The sequence below is a fragment of the Euprymna scolopes genome, chromosome 13 (genome assembly GCF_053919585.1).
Source record: "Euprymna scolopes isolate OS-2025 chromosome 13, ASM5391958v1, whole genome shotgun sequence".
Taxonomy (NCBI): domain Eukaryota; kingdom Metazoa; phylum Mollusca; class Cephalopoda; order Sepiida; family Sepiolidae; genus Euprymna; species Euprymna scolopes.
The window spans coordinates 139,944,174-139,956,904 of record NC_136494.1 but is presented as its reverse complement, the minus strand read 5'-3'; the positions used below and the strand labels follow the sequence as shown (position 1 = coordinate 139,956,904).

General features: G+C 29.9%; 1 long non-coding RNA gene across 1 annotated transcript in view; it reads right to left on the bottom strand.

Annotated features, from left to right (window-relative positions):
• The window catches only part of LOC145292210 (uncharacterized), a 355,303-nt gene extending 343,134 nt beyond the window's left edge, over nt 1–12,169 (bottom strand). The window contains exon 1 of the long non-coding RNA XR_013869564.1: nt 12,092–12,169. This is a non-coding gene — a long non-coding RNA (uncharacterized LOC145292210). The remainder of the gene's footprint in view (nt 1–12,091) is intronic.
• Between the last annotated feature and the right edge of the window lie 562 nt (nt 12,170–12,731).

Below are 12,731 nucleotides of genomic sequence, written 5' to 3'. Positions count from 1 at the left end.
CATATATACATATATGTTGATTATGTGTATTTATATGTTTATGTTGTGCATATATATATATATATATATATATATATATATATATATGCGTGTGTGTGTGTGTGCGTGAGTGTATATTATATATATATACATGGTGAGTCACGGGAAACCAATTCAATTTTTAAATTTCTTAAAATGTCTTCAAGTCCAATGTTAACAAATTCCTAATGAACCGCCCCCTTAAGTAAACACTTCATAAAATCTCAAGACTAATGTAATGTACTTGGAATAACCCTTATCCCTGAGTGGCTTCCGGGCCTTGATAAATGGTGATCAATGTGTAAAAAAAAAATTGGATCAAAAAATTACCTTGGATTTATTTGATGTAATGCACATTTTGTTGCACTTTAAAACATTAACTTTCATCTAGCAATTAATGATATAGATATAACATTTTCAATGTTTTTTTTTTTAAATTGCAACAAATGTACGTTACATAAAATACATCCAAGATAATTTTTTAATTTAATTTAAAGTAAATTTTTATACATAACTTTGTAAAATTTATTAAAGTGCACTTGTAAGATAAATAAATTTCAAATTGAGTCTTGTACCTTCATTTTAAAAGCCTATAGTAAAAACACTTTGTATAACTATTTTCACGCCTTAGATGAAATGCTTTTCTAACTTATATATATATATATATATATATATATATATATATATATATATATATATATATATATATACTTGTTTATTGTTATATAAACATGCTCACATCCCGCTGCTACAAATAACCACGTGTTTCAATCAAACAACAGATATCATCAGGCAGCGACTTGACTATTCAAAAGTTCAATGAATAATAATGATTTATTCATTGAACTTTTGAATAGTCAAGTCGCTGCCTGATGATATCTGTTGTTTGATTGAAACAAGTGGCTATTTGTAACAGCGGGATGTGAGCATGTTTATATAACAATAAACAAGTATTATCAGCTCTTTTTATTGAGCACTATCTAACAACCTCGTTGAATTTATTAGTCCATTACGTTTGAATATAAAAAACCCCGAGTATATATATATATATATATATATATATATATATATATATATATATATATATATATATATATGTATGTATATATGTATGTATATAGTTTAAAAATAAATAAAATGAAACAAATAAAAAAGAACAAAAAATAAATCAAATGTTTTTCGTGAAAGTAAGGCAGGGGGGGAGTCCATGGATTGGCACAAAAGTAACGAAAAAGTAGAGACAGGCTCGCAACGTCTGTTCCGTGGGAAAGAGGATGTAGGGAAGAGAATAAGCTGCGAAGTCTATTTTGAACTCTGTCCAGTCATGATAAGCTTCTACTAGCAGCCCCTACCCAGGTCTGGTAACAGTACTTGGGAGTATTTAGCTCTTATACAAGTAGAGAATTGCAGCAGCAGCGAGTTATTCTCTGGAGCAGTAGAATGATCCCACCAGTTCTGGCAACGGATTTGATGTACGTCTTCCATCTCAGATGAAGTCAGATCGAAACGCTTGTCAAAACATGGACCCTCCCAAAGAATAGACAGCCATTACTTTCAATTGATGTGAGACGGGGATAAGAGCTTTTATGATCGAAAATAGAATCTTGGTTTAAAATGCATTAAAATTAACCAACCACCTCGTTACCCATTGCGTCACGTGATCCAGATCAGAGGAGAAAGAATCAGAGAACACTTGCTCGTTTACGGTCTATGAATTGTAGCCATAGATGGGAATGTCGTTTTTTGTTTTTTTATTACATGGTAGTTATCACTTATCAAGGCCCGGATGCCACCAGAGGATAAGGGTTATTGCGTGTACAGTAATCAATGGAACAATATCGTAGTAATCGTTAATAATGGAGGTCTGATAAAGTGTCTTATTTAAGGGAGCGGTTCATCAGGAACTTGTTTATGTTGGACTTGAAAACATCCGTAGTCAGGTGGAACACAGGCAAACGGAAGAGAGTTCCACAGGCGTGCACTTCTAAGAAAGAATCTTTGTTCATGGAATCGTCAGCATAAATGTCCACGAATTATCTTAGAATGTTATTTGGGAGATTATTGATTTAATAAATATACATCCGGCAGCTTGTCTTGTAAATCTGAAAATATATTTTACATATCCATGCAAGAAGGTCGATTACAGAAAGTTTTTGTGATTGGAATGTCACCGTGTACACCTCTTTAACGTATTACGATCTTTCATGAATAAAATTACTTCCTCGAATAGGGTTTATACAAGATACCTTCATTTAAACCGAATATTCCTCCAGAGACCATTTTGTTTACTATTGATCCTCACATGAACGCCAGTGCCGTGTGGAATCTGCAGCAATGATTAAGATCTTTTCCCAGGCCGAAGATGGATTTCTTTTACTTCAATGTCAGTAGACGTCCTAGGTTGCTGCAAAAGTGTTCATGAATGTAGACCTTGTAATTTCCAATCGATCCTTTGTTGAAGCCATCAGGTACGATGTAAGGCGTCTCTAGTTAAATTTGTATCCGACTTTGAAAACAAACGTCAGTGATTTGATAAGAAACTCCTGAAATAGAAAATGACGTTTACATTAAAAATCATTAACGTTTTTGTAGAGTGAAAATCGTTGGATATACAAAGCTTTTTTTTCCTATTGTCCTGTAGGCATATGTATTGTTTACTCAAATGTACAAGCAAATGCGTCTGTAGTCGTGCTTTAGAGAGATATATTTTAATCCACTGTAAGAACGACGTTAAGAATGAGCATCAAAATTTATAAACATATAAAAACTTCCGAATTATGGTATATTGAATGTAAAATAGGGCAAACAAATCCATAAAACATGATAAACATGCACAATAAAGGAGAGGGGGGTAACATAGATTGTTTCTTATTTCTTATTTTGCTATGAAAACGATATGACTCAGGTATTTGATGGGTGAAAGGGACACCTTTTTTCACACGTTTTTCCTTCCTTTTATTCATTTTATTCGTGTCTCTTTATGTCACATTTGGTGGGTGAGAGGGTTTTCTTGAGTTAACATTGACCTTTTTTTCATGTTTATTGAAAAACGAACAAGGAAAAAAAAATGTCGGCCTTTTATTCGCGAAAGACTGATGAACACCTGGGTTATGTTATTAGAATAGAAAAAACATTCTAATAAATTTTGCGGGAAAGATGTAAAAAAAAAGCACGGGATAGTGAAAGCTGTGTGCATCGGGGTAGAGGAGGCGCGTCTGTATGTGACGGAGAGGGAGCGTTTTTATTGAATATTATTAATTTTGTTTTTCTTAAAGAAACATTTGGCGAAAGTACGTTGAGTGAAAAAGAGAACGCAGTCATAGAAAATGAAGACAAATAACGTCTAGAGTACTAGATTGTTACATTGATAGATAAATCGATAGGTAGGTAGATATATAGACAGGGAAATAGAGAGAGGAGTTCAAATGGGAGATAATCGGCAAAAGGAATTAAGATATTAAAACAGATATAATGGGCAAGATAAAAAAGGAGGAGAGAACCAGATTATATGATTTATTTTTGCAAGTCAAAATGAAGATATAAAAGAAACATGAGAGGTGACGGGAAAACCATAATGGATGGTTAAAAAAGAAATGAAAAGAAAGAACCTATATAAACAATGATAGTTGACAGTGACAAACGGGTTAACGGCATGGACTGAAAACCTGAGTGTGCCAAGTTTGAATCAAGTTCGTTTAACAAAGTATCTCATCTAAGGATGATGATCATTCTGTAAATATCCGACGCCTTTCTAAAAAAAAGTCTAAATAGAATAGCAGAACACCAACGCTAACAACAGAATCGAACAAAACAGTTAAATCACCAGGAACTTAGTAGAGCTAAGAAAAAACGAATGCTTCTCATATTTCACCTTTTCTGTTAACACGGAAGGCTAAAATCCTGACGGACTGACAAAATATCAAATACTAGCTGGGGCCGCCCGGCTTTGCCCGGTTGTAAAATACGCTGAAATATATTATAATGTCTCCAAACTTATTATAAAGTCATGATTTTAAATGTAAATCAAAAAATAGTTTCGGTCCATCAGCTAGAATCAAAACTGAAAGCAAACCGAAAAGTATTCAAAGCTAGTGACCTAACCACTGTACCAATGTGAAACGTATATGAACTGATTAAAAGTTAAAAAAATAAGATTAATGTACAAATAGTATAACGATTATTTCAATTTTGACACACACTAACCCCATCATTTAGTATTTTAACCAGAAAAGAACAGTTCGTAAAAATCCAATAAGTTGATGCCCCTATCGCTGCTCTACAGCTTTTAGTTTCGGTGGAAATAGAGGTGTAAAATATGGAGACCGACAGACAGACTAACATATAGACTTTATATATTAGATAAATCTTTATGCGTATATAAAAGTGAGCGTGTCTACGTTTGTGTGTCTGTGTGTTTCTGTGTACATTTTCCAACGCCATAACTCAATTATCAGTCTACAGACTCGAAATTTAATAAACAGGGTACTGAGATTTGGGAAAATCTTTATTTTACTGTTAAGGGGTCACAGTTCAATGATTTTACCTTTGAGAACTCTATTAAACTCCTCCGCCAATTTTCCGTCTAAACACTTGAAATTTTAGATATAGGTTCCCTGGTTATGGATCTAACTTAATAACTTGATTTGATCCCCAAACAGTTACTGTTAAGGGCTCATAATGGGGGTAAAATTTAAAAAAATTCGCCGCTTTTTTTTGCTCAACATACACCTCCAAACACCCGGGCAACGCCGGGCTGAAATGCTAGTATTATTCTAAAAAAATGCGTTGTCTGCACTTGGCTCTCTTTCAAACTATCGACATTTTCAGTGACAATGTGTAGAAGTAAGAAATTTATAAGCAATAACTACTATATGCAACTTGTTTTTTTTTCTTTTTTTTTCAAATTTCACCCCAAACAAGGCACAGTGCCACTTTTAAGCAGGGGGCTACTATCAGGGACATAATTTGCAGGGACATTATGAAGGGAGATGAGTAGAAGGATGTTTGTTCACATTACACTTGAACTTCTGCATATCAGTACAGTTGGGAAAGCAGAATCCCGGAAGGGAGTTCCAAAGATCAGCAGTTCTGGGGAAGACACTATTGGAGTAAAAGGCTTTCTTGCACCTAAGGATCTCTACTGTAAAGGGGGTAGATTCACTATGTAAGTCTGTCTGTCTGTCTGTCTGTCTCCATATTTCTAAACTCTATAACTTTCGAAACTAAAAGTCACAGAGCGGCGCTAGGGGTCTCAAATGATCTACAGATTAAAAAAGTATAACTGGAGTCATTATTAGAATTTTGAAGATGGGGGGGGGGAGAAAAATAAATAGACACGAAAAATCGTCAAAAGACAAAAAAAAATGTACCTCGTGGTACCTTTCGTCCGTCACTTGTCAAGAGAATGCGTCAGCAGCGTCGCCAAAATTTCAAGTATGTGTAAATTGTTTTATTTTAATCGCTGCCGACGTAATCTCTTCACAAGTGCCGTACGAAAGGTACGTCAAGTTTCTTTTGTTTTTACTATTTTAAACGAATAGTCTTTTCACTATTGTTCCTGTCTATTTTTTTCTCCCCCCCCCCATCTATCTTCCTCAAAATTCTAATAATGACACCACTTATCCTTTTTAAAACTTTAATACAATTTTGTACCACTAAAAACCTTCATATATATATATATATATATATATATATATATATATATATATATATATATATATATATATATATATATATATATATATATATATATTATTCATATATATAATTTTAGCCAAAATTTATTATTTAATTCCGGTAATGTTTATATACTAATTAAACCTAATCTATTATTAATTAGCCCAGTTAATTAAGCACGGCGCTTATCAGTATAAATAATCGAGCGTATATATTGTAATTCCGTAATAACCAAAGCAATATAATATATAATAAAAAGTTTATCATAATGTATAAGATGAATGGGATTAATAATGATGAACAGATTGAAAAATAGAACTATGAATAAAAAAAATACGCGTAAAATGAAATGCTGGTTTAACCACTTCTCAGTGAACATATACAAAACAATATTAAGAATTTTCCAAAATAACAGATGAAATATTTGCCACCGGCTAAGATTAAGTAAAGGAATAAATAAAACACAGTTACGCTTTCATTTTTAACAGCAATAAATTAAAGTAAAACAATCCTAAGCTCAAATAATAAAAAAGAATATAAAAAAAATAAAATAAAAGTGAATCAAATGGATTAAATATGAAGAGAACATAATTGTGACAGTAAAATAAAAATGATATATTAGGAATAAATGTGATAAACAGTGTCAGAAACAACTGCGTTATGAGAACTACGAGGGGCGTGCAATAAGTAATGCCCCTCACTCACTTCCCGTAGAAGTAGAACAACGAAACTTGGCACAGTTATTAGTCTTTCTCTACATAGGAACCACCCAGAGTTATGCATTGCTCCCATCGTTTGATGCAGCTCTGGAGACCGTTTTTGTAGAACACCCCAGGTTGGTCCTCCAACCACGACGTGACTTTAGAAATCAAGGCTGCATCATCTGGGAAACGCTTTCCTTTCAAAAAACAACTTCATGGCTAGGAAGAGGTGAAAGTCAGAGGGTGCAAGGTTGGGAGAGTAGGAAGGATGGGATCATAGTGATGGACGCAGGTTTCATCCTGTGTAATCAGTTTTTTAAAAAATTTTGACTCATCTTCTGGGCATTCTCGCTTCTGGAATGGTGTGAGCAACCTTGGAATCCATCTGGCAGACACCTTATGCATATGCAAATGGTAATGAATGATAGTTTCCACAGACCCTGTACTAATCTTTACATTTTGGGCTATTTGTCGAATAGTAATGCGCCAATCTCCCAAAATGGCAGCCTCAACTTGACGGACAGATGCCTCATCAATGGCAGAAGGGGGCGACCAGGTCTGGGAGCTGTTTCCACAGACTTCCGGTCATGTTTGAATTCAGTATGCCAGCGTTTTACAAGGTCATATGATGGGGCATTATTACCATAAGTTTCTATCATTTCATCAAATGTCGCCTGTGGTGTGCGTCCTTTCAAATACAAAAACAGGACCATTGCTCGACATTCCACAGGCTCCATTTCACACCTGACTCAGTTCAAACACCTTTAAAACAGAAACCACAATTAGTTCAGAGCTGTAATTTGCCACATAATCCGTAGAAAAATAAATAATTTGACATGCAAAATTTCAGCTAGATCAGACAACTAAAAGTGGGCCAGAGGTATTACTTATTGACGCCCCTCGTAAGTAAAAGTAAATTTTAATATGAATTAAAATGGTCAAATTTTAGAGTAGCTATTTAATATAAATATTAACCAAAATATAAACCAAATATAAAACAAATATAAACTAAATATAAACCTAGTAAATTTAAAAGATCTAATCAATGTACACTTGAGTTATGCAACATAGTGACATCTAAAAATATTTTATTATCACACAAAAGAACTGAGTAATAAATAAAAATATAATAAATAAAATTATGATGCATAATATATAATAGAGAAAGGGGTTTGTCTAGTAGGGAAATTTAAATATAAATTAGTGGTAATTTTAGAAGCTATATTAAACAAATTAGAAAAGTGTTTATCTAGTAAGTAAAAATAACTACTAATCATCTAATTATGGGACGACAAATTATATAGACATTTATTAATTGGCATTAGTAGTTAATTAATACACTAGTCATTTCAATAAATTTCAATACTTGATATAAAACTGTCTATGGATGTGTATATATGTGCGTATGTATAAGAATATATGAGTTCATGTATAAGTATACATCTATATAAGAAAATTTTATGTTTCATTCATGGTTTATTAATTCTAATTTTTTGATTACTACTTACTGATGAATGAAACATATTTTTTTTTAAAGATTAGACATAAATTGAATATTTAGGAAAAAAATAATGAATATTTGTAAACATTGTAACATGGAATAATATAAGGTGAATGAATGCTATTAAATTTTGTCCTAATTTAGTAAATAATGATTGAAAGTAAACATATAAGTTACTGCGGCAAGGGAGATAATAAAAACTTAACAATGATTTCTGCGGTATAAAAATATTACACACACACACACATATATATATGTATATATATATATATATATATATATATATATATATATATATATATATATATATATTGTAATTCCGTAATAACGAAAACAATATATTATAATAAGTTTGAAATGAAATATAATAAAATATTTAGAGGTACATTGAATAATTAGCATAAAAAATAGATAAATATTTATAAATATTGTAATATGAAATAATATAAGTTGAATAATTTAAATATTATGTTAATACATTTTGTCATAATTGAGTAAAGAATAATTGAAAGAAAAAAATAAAAAGTATAAAGGTATATAAATAAATTTATAGGAAGTATATTAAAATAGAGGAGCAATTACAATAATGGTTGATGAAATATTTGGAAAACAATGGAATATTGACGAAGTCAATAATTAATTCCAATATATGAATAAATCAATTATCTGTGTGAATAAAACACTAGATGTAGATGTGTAAATATTTAACTGATATACTCTTTAACTACTGGTAGAGAAATTATTAAAAAAATAGTAACGATAAAACAAGGATAGTTTGTAATGAGTAAAATATTTATTTGAATAAATGCTTAACTCGTACAGAAATTTGTCAGGAAGTTGAAATGCAAAAGGTTCATTGACAATATATTTCTGTTAGTTTTGCCCAGGTGCACATTCATTCATAGCTTGAAGTGGATTAATTTAAAATTGATCTCATCTATAAGTCGATAGCTCAACGGTAGGGAACACAGCCGGAGCACTATATGTTTTGGTTTGGAGTCCAACGGATGGAACCCAAGTCATTTTTTCAACTTTTAAAATCAGTACTGTACGTAAGGAAAAATTCAATATTCAATAAAGAACTGTCTCCGTAATATTAAATACGAAATCTACATGAACTAAAAAATAATATTATCGTATGATATAAGAGTAGTTTTAGACTGTGCAAAGCCGGGCGCTTCTCGTTAGTAAGAGATTTAAAAAAATACTAATTTATTATATATATGTAAAAAGTAAATTAAGTGATAGATTAACCTACCAGAATGTAAACATAGTGGAGTGATGATTATATTTATAAATCAACAAATATAGTAATTAATGATCACTTTTAAAATATTATATTTAGTAACCAGAAAAAATGTAATAAGAAAAAATGTAATAAAAATTAATTGAATAGTGTGGTTTAACATGAGTTCCTCCTCTTTGGCTGATTGAATGGCTCGCATTGATTTTGAATGCACAGTAATAAAAAATGATGCTTTGTTTACGATATGACAAGGTGGAAAACTATATGTTTCATATAATTTAAATGCACAAATAGTATGATAAAAAGCTTAATCTAATTTTAAAAGATTTGAAAAAAAACTTTTAATTATAGCGAATTTAAAAAAATAACAAAATCGTAGAAAATAACCAATACATTAATCATTGATTTAAATGAAGAAATGTACGAATCTAAGGCTAATTAAGAGGTTATTAAGTAAATAGGTATTCAGATACGAAAATTTTGAAAGTTTTATATCAAATTATTAAAAAATAAACCAATAATCTAAATAAATTTAGTGATTATTTAAATTATTACATAAATATAAACATTGACATTTAATAACATTTATCTAAGAACAAAAAAAAAAGAAATACAAAAGTAAGTTACCTACACAATTCAAGATAACTCGATAAAATAAAAGACGAGGAGGAAAGTTAACTGCTTGTATCAATAAAATAAGAAATTATTCATATTTTATATAGATCACAGTGGTATTTTGTGTCCGATGATTAGCCATTTTGGAGTATATTATAACGAAATCATATTTAAATTTGTCCATATACAATACTGAGAAAATAGATCCTATGTTATACCTGTTCAAATATATTGTTGTTTGGCTCTTGCAAAATTATATGTATATATATATATATATATATATATATATATATGTGTGTGTGTGTGTGTGTGTGTGTGTGTGTGTATTTAAAAATATAAATACATATATATATGCGTATATACTATATATATATATATATATATATATATATATATATATATATAGTATATATATGTATAATATAAAAAAATCCATAACAAACGGAAAACAGAAGAACCTCTTAAGGAAGAAATGTAGGTAATTTTTATTTTGCTTTCTTGATTTTGTTTAGCCAATATAAAATGGCTCGATTGCAAACCTGGTTATTTTGAAGCTTACAAATTAAGTCACCTCACACTGACTTACAATGTATTCATATATGAACGATTACCGAATTTCTAATTGTATAAACATAATAAAATTCGGAATATTATAAGCAATATATATATATATATATATATATATATATATATATATATATATACATGAGTGTGTGTATATATGCGTATCTATATACACATACATATGTATATAAATATATGTGTGTATATATAAGATACAGAAGAGAACGAGGGGATAAAATATAAGCATGCAGAAAGAGAGAAAGAAAACAAAACGAAAGAAATAGATAACTATTTAAATATGAATATGTAATGGTGGAAGAATAGAGAAAACAAAATATTACAGAGAGAAAACGAGAAACTACTAATAACAATGAGAACCAAAAATAAATGCATTAAACCGTGACAAAAAATGCCATAATGACGCCTAAAAATAAATACAAAGAATTCAAAACCCTCCCTTTATGTGCCTGAATGAAAGGCGTCCTTTTGTAGGTGAAACCGTCCGTACAAAAACTACATTATCTGCAAAAGGCATCCTGTGGTGAAGCAGGTGTCTAATTACCCATCTGCTTCCGCCTTTCCCCTATCGTCAATAAAAGTAATTTTAGTTTTAAATGATACGAATATTATTCGACAGGTACTTATAGCGAAACGCTTTTGTATTTATCTAAAATATATGTATTTAACAAGAATTCAGAAGCTGAACTACAAAGAGGTCAATGTTCAAAGCCTACACTATTTAAACTATAGCCTTCTTAAAATTATTCATATATATACATATATATATATGTATGTATATATATATATATATATGAGCGAATAGTTAATAAGATATGTTAAACACCACTTTGAAATGAGTTAAAAACATATTTAATCTGAAAAGGAAACACTAGATAAATATAAATAGATATCCTTTTATCTAGTGTTTTCTTTTCAGATTATATATGTGTTTAACTCATTTCAAAGTGTTTTTTTAAACATATTTTATTAACTATTTGCTCATATTATAAGCTCAATTTCCTATTTGGTTTTATCGAGCTTTTACATCTGACTGAGATAATTTTATAAATATTAATTCTTTAATTTTACCATCTTGGATCATTTTGGCAAATTTAATTGTAATTTTTATTATATATATATATATATATATATATATTCTATTTGGACAGAATTTGAACCAATCTTGGATCATGACGTCAGCTGCTGGTTTCGCCGAACGTCGCCGATTATAAAAGCGTAACAACGTTACTAACGAAAATATTAAAGAAGCATTCAAATATAATCATCAGAACATATAACGAAAAATATTAAAGAAGCATTCAAATATGATATAATCATCAAAACATATAACGAAAATAAAAGACAGCGAGCGCAATACATTCTGTAAAGTAAAAAATTAAGTGAAAAAATAAACACGTATTTTTAACGGTTTGTTTTTGTCAAACAAAATTGAATATATTTATATAATAACAAATATTTTGTGGGTAACATATATTTTTTTGCAAAAGTCTTAAAAAACGAAACTTTTTATGTTTTTTTCATTTTTTTCAATTTTTTTCTTTGATTTTATAACAAATGTAGAGTTACATTTTTTTGTTATTTTTTCTTTTCACGAACAATTTTTTCCTGTTAGGCCAGGCTGCCCAACCAGTTTATTTTTTTAGTTAACTTGAATTAAAACAGTCGGGATATTTTCCTTGAATATCATTATAATACTTCGGTTAATTTTTATTTTTTTTTTTGTAAATATATTCCAAACAGACGACTTACCCCTTCTGTGAATCGGCGGTTTTCGTCATATTACATTCACACCCGAGCGCATTACGTCATATTCGTAGCAAAGGCGAGCGGACGGTTAGTTAAGACTGATTCAAATTCTGCATACACACACACATACACATACACACACAAACATATATATATATATATATATATATATATATATATATATATATATAGTAATTTATAAAATATATATGGCGATTAAGCTACACTGAATATTCGGCGTTTCATCCACTCTAGGATTCCTCAGGCTTATGCGCCTAAGCCTGAGGAATCCTAGAGTGGATGAAACGCCGAATGTTCAGTGTAGCTTAATCGCCATATATATTTTATAAATTACTAACTAGCTCTACCTACGTATTGAGCACTTTTGAAGTAAATACATAAAGTTTACGCATAAATCTTTACTTTTGTACATTAATTTTATGTGAGTAAATTAAATAGTTATATATATATATATATATATATATATATATTTATATATATACGATTATTGTCACTTCTTGAAAAAAAAAGACAATATTTCCATCTTGTTATTGTTTGTTATTTTCCCATTTCCATATATTATTGTTTTTAAATTGTTGTTATTGTATAATTTATTTCATTATTTTTCTAATAATTTTATTTA